The sequence below is a fragment of the Mesoplodon densirostris genome, chromosome 19 (assembly GCF_025265405.1).
Source record: "Mesoplodon densirostris isolate mMesDen1 chromosome 19, mMesDen1 primary haplotype, whole genome shotgun sequence".
Taxonomy (NCBI): Eukaryota; Metazoa; Chordata; class Mammalia; order Artiodactyla; family Ziphiidae; genus Mesoplodon; species Mesoplodon densirostris.
Window position 1 is genome coordinate 54559849 of NC_082679.1, and position 5473 is coordinate 54565321.

Below are 5473 nucleotides of genomic sequence, written 5' to 3' on the forward strand. Positions count from 1 at the left end.
TCAGAATTTAAGAATAATGCAAGAACATAGTGGCTATTTATTAAGGGTTACTTTATGAGCTACTCTTTTTGAACCAAACTTCTAAAGAGCTATGTTTACTTTTGTTTTGGAGCCTATTCAAAAGACAATGCTAAGAAAATTGGAAGCACTCACTTTCTCATTTGCTAAAAAGTAACACAATGGGATTTTTACTAGAAGACATATTTACCAAAAATAATTTAATAGAAGAGGGTACTTATATCAAATATTGGATTTTTTGGTATTAAAACGTTGAGATATTTGAAGCACAGATAAAGTAAGAAATCTAGGTTTCTATAGTTATCAAACAGAGAAGAAACCTAAGGTATATAAATCATCCTTTGTGGAAAATGTAATTAACTTGTGCACTTAAGTGGCATTTTAATGATAGAAAAATGGAGATTGGACATGATTTTAGACGAGAAATGGACATGATCTAGTGATTCTGCACTGATGAGACTTTGCCTTCCTTGAAGGACAGATATGCACAATTTTGTTTATAAAAAATATATTCCATTACATTCAGAGAAACATTCTTGATTGGAAATGTAATGTGGGATAAGGTATGTGTGAGGTAATTGGGCAAATTTATAATTTTTTGCCTACTCAAAGTTTACCTCCGTCCTGGTTTTCGGGCATTACCCAGTGGGTTGACTGGTGAGAAGCAGAGGACTTCCTGCCAATATGGAAGCCATAGGGTGGGTCACACCTCCTTACTGACTCTCTGGCAGCCAGTGGGCGGGCATGCATCTGAGATGGGGCTGGTTACTTGCTTCCCTCTCAAGCCAGGTGCTGATGAGTCCAAGACCGTGGGAGAGATGGTTCCTAGCTCTTAGCTCCTAGGGCTGCCTTGGTTTCTGGGCAATTTCTAACCCAAGTCCTTGAGAGGGATCCCATGAACTTGCATTATTTTTCTATTATATTTCCTTCGTGCTTATGGTGACCAGTATTAGTTTCTTTTGCTTGCAACCAAGGTATCTAATTTTGCAAAATATTTTTGCATAAATTTCTTAAGGGTTTGCTAAAGTTTTAGTAATATGCAGATGTTGCAGTTTTATTTACTGTGGAAAATCATGGCTATGCCCCCCAAAATTTACAACTTCCAGCAGTAGGTGAATCAGTATGGAAAGTGTGAGTACAGAGTAATAAAATAATCTTAGTGTTAATATGCATATTAAGAAACCAAAATATTATACAGGATGTATTTTGAGGCAACTCAATAAAGTGCCAAGGACTTCTCACACATGGTAGGAAAACTTGAAAAACTTTCCACTTTCCTTGGGAAAATTTGAAAAACAACTCTGTGTGTGAATATTTTAGGGTGTTTAAAAACCTACGCATGACTTTCTCAAAGCTACCCAATCCAGAAACTTATTTTTTAACATGAACTGTTATCTCCAGAGAACACATATAATTTGAAAGGGAGCTTTAAGAATAAGATACAATAACTGACTTTCCCAATAAAAATAAAATCCATCCATCTTTTCTCTTGCCTTCTCATAACTGAAAAGTTCTCATTTTAAATACTAATAATTCAAGTCTTTTGAAGCTGCTAAAATACTGAAAAGTTTATTTTCCAAATGTGCTGGTAACCAAGTGCACAGGTGACTCTACATAACTACCTGCTAGCATAACTTCTTATCGGATATAAAGAAATAGATATATTTAAGGCATTTCTCCCTTTATAAACTCTGAACTTAACACACGTCCTATGTAAAGATAAAAAGGGAAACAAACTGTTTCTGTACCCTTTCATCTAAAATAGATCAAGTTGTACCTATCAACTTTGATTCCAAGTTCAGTAGTGAGACCTAGTTATGTGTTTACCAATATGAAGATTCCTGGCAGCCCAATCTTCAAAGAAATAACTGTTTCATAGTCTTTCAGGGAGCTAAGTAAGGGGAATGATATAGGGGCTTTTAGAATCTGATAATGTTTAATCTGCAACTAAATCTGGATATATATAATTTTCTTCCCTAGCATATCACATCTTATTCCTTAATAGAACTAAAAAATACCTTTGTCTTCAAAAATGTTATTCAAAAATAGACAATAGGCTAAAGTATAAAGGTACTTTTAAGACTTTTTTTATAATGCAAAAAATTTGCTGAACTGGAGGTTGATAAAACCCAAATATAAATCTGTTGGCCACTGTCAATTACCTGGAATTAATATCTGATTTAAAACTTAATTTCGTACTATACCCACGTAAAAACTAAGTCACTGTGAAAGAACAAATGGGTATTTGGGATAGGAGGTGGCTTGTTTTAGACAATATTCCTGCATTGATTAGGGCAGCATTGGTGTGATCAGGTGGGGACGGATAGTGATCAGGTGAACATTAGCCCATTAGTACCTGAAATATTAGTTACCTGAACAGCAAAGGGGGTTCTGTGACGTCCAAAATACACAGTCCCTCACAGTCTTTGGTATAGAGGGTGGATGACCATGCATTATCTAATAACAGCACATCCTTCATGTGTGGTATCCCCTGGAATTCTCCACCTTTATCTCTCATATTGCCAAGGTTGAGTCATTTTCAGAATCCACCTTGGACTTTTAGTTGAAAATGTTACATTGACCACCTTGTTTTTTTCCTTTCTCAAATTCCACTGTCATGATAGAATGTATTTTTAAAAATAATCAACACATCTGGAAATGGAAGGAGTTCTGAGAGTCCACTGTTGACTAAAGATATCAACGGCTTTATTGGGAATCAGAAGGTGACCGAAAGGTGACCGAGAAATGGTAACTAATTTAGGAAGCAAAGTAATTCTGAGCCCAGAACCTTGTGTGAAGGAATAGTCAAACCATTAGCCCCAGAGGAACCCCGAGAAGCTTAGTACTCAGGGGTTTCCAGTTACCCCTTAGTGAGGGTCAAGCCCTGGGATGAAAAGAGGAAGAAATTGGCTGAAATTCTGTGGACAGAGCACAGAGGAAATTTTCTCCCCTCTGCACATACAGGAGTTTAGTTTCTTGAGCTAGCTCAAAGCAGTTTCTTCGTTTCACCCTTAGTTCCGACTACCTTTTTTTCCAGGATGTCATATCTTTATGAAGCAGGATCTTCAGTGATTTCTGTGATACGTAGATTGTGCTGCATGGAAATTAATGTGGAATAGGGACTGAGGGTATTGATGTTTAATCTGATTTTAAAATTTGAGAAGTTGTACAGTGCCTAACAGGCACACACTTCCATTTATTAAAAACTATTATTTTTTTGCAATTGATATATAGTATTTAGTCAAATGGCTACTAAGTTGTTAGGGATATGGATACATACTTACATTGTTTGGTCCCAGCTACTTAAAAAAGGGGGATTATTTGGTATTTCTTTTGCCTAGGGGCACTGTAAGAATAATCACAGAAGCACTAATGGAGCCTTGAACTGAGAAAGTTTGAGACCCTTTGGTCTAAGCCAATAAAAGCGATGTCATTCTTTTGCATAAGATCCTAACTGCCCCAGCCTGCCTTGGAGTTAGGAGTTGCCTTAGGATTCAGTGTTGGTCAGTGAGATGCAGGAGAAATTATACTGTGTAACATGTTAGAAAGTTATTTATCTTCCTAATAAGAGCAGTCCACAGGAGATGAAAGGATTTTGCCACCCTGGCTAGCCCCCGCTTCCTGTTTTGAAGGTGGTCCTGTTGCCTGGAGCTGAGTCAGTCATCAAGTAATGTGATTTGACAACTGTAAGAATACAAAGCAAAGTACTGAGGACAGCAGGGAGGAACAGCAACCATCTACCTCCAAAGTTCTTGTTAGATAACAATAGAACTAGATAAAAATAGAACCTCGGCTGGTTTAAATCACTGTGGTTGGCTTTGCCATTAGTTGTATCTGAAATTCCTAACTGATGTAATGAAAATGTAAGCATGGATGAGTCTCGAGCTAACCAAAAGTATGAAATAACAACTATATATGGGGAGTTTGAGAGACATTGGGGGATGGTGAGGATGCACAAAGTTACCATCTATCAGAGTCAAAAGCAAAGAAATAATGTACAAAAGTATATCACTTTTTAAAATATGGAGGTAAATGCTAGGGGAAAGATTAAGGGTGTTTACCATGAAAATTAGGACAGGGAAGGTAAGGGTAGTAATAATAACTAACACTTATTTTGCTTTTACCACATTCCAGGAATTGTGCACATTGTTTCACACATCTGTTCACAACAATTCTATGGGGCAGAGACTTTTTAGCGTCTCCATTTATCAGATGAAGAAAGTGAGTTAGAAATACAGCAAGTAACTTGACCTAGGTCACATAGCTAATAAACAGTGGAGATGGCTAAAGTAGGAGACTGCTGTTGTTTATTATAAACTTTTCGGTGAGCTTTTGTTTTTTCACTAAGTTCCTTTATTAATGTAGTGAATATAAAAAAATCATTTAAAAGATTCCAACAATGAAAGATTTACTCACTTCTATTTTTTGAAGAAATTAAATATCCCTGAGATAATATTCCTGAATCATTATGTTGTAATATTATGTTCTTAAAATTTAACGGTGAGAACATTGGATCTAAAGAGACTACATAATGCTTTAAATTGATGTTTGTCATGTCTGACAGCACTTTTGGTAGCGGACTTTGTGTTGGCCAGAAATCCTGATGAATGCTATTCTGAAATGTTAAGAGGGTCATGGGTTGGGGTTTGGCAAATCTTTCATTTATACATAACTTAAGTGGCTGTTTCTATTTCAGTGAGCACCACACATCCAAGTAGATTGAGGTAATTTTAAATTAAAGTAAGATCAGGTAAAACTAGGAACAGTGTATAAAATAAATCAACTTCATTTTAACTTTTACCCCAGAGAAACCAATATTATTTCCTTTAAGATAATTTCTCATCATTTTCTTGGACCTGAATGAGGCTTTAAGGATCGTTTAGTCTAACTTAGATCAGGTCTACAAACATCTCTACAAATTCCCAGGGAATGAATTACCAGTACCTGTTAAATAAATCCCATGACAAGGAAAGCAAACCTTTTGAGGTCATCCACAGGCATTCCAATTATGTCTTAGAGACTCTTACTTATATTGAATATTATTAATAAGAATTAATAATATTGATTAGTAAAGCTTGAAATAACACATAGTTATTGAACTAATATATAATTATACGAAAGACAATATGGGATTTTCTCAGGCTCTTTCCTTTCCCATTAAAGTTTACCCAAATCAAAGTGGCTACTAGGTACAGTTAGTCACAAAAGACTTCTCTCTAGGGGAGATGGGAAAGGGGCACCAAACACTCTATTTTTGTTGTTGCTGTTCATGTAGGAAATAAAGTAAATAATTTAATTCTGCCTTTATGAGAATCTAAAGAAATCTAAAGAATCTTAAGAATCTGTTGTATCTTTGGCAACAGATTTTGTTTTCATCCATATGAAAATTATCATGGTTAAGTCATCCTCTGTCTTCTAAACAGTAGAAGTATCCAAGAGTATCTTCCAAATCACC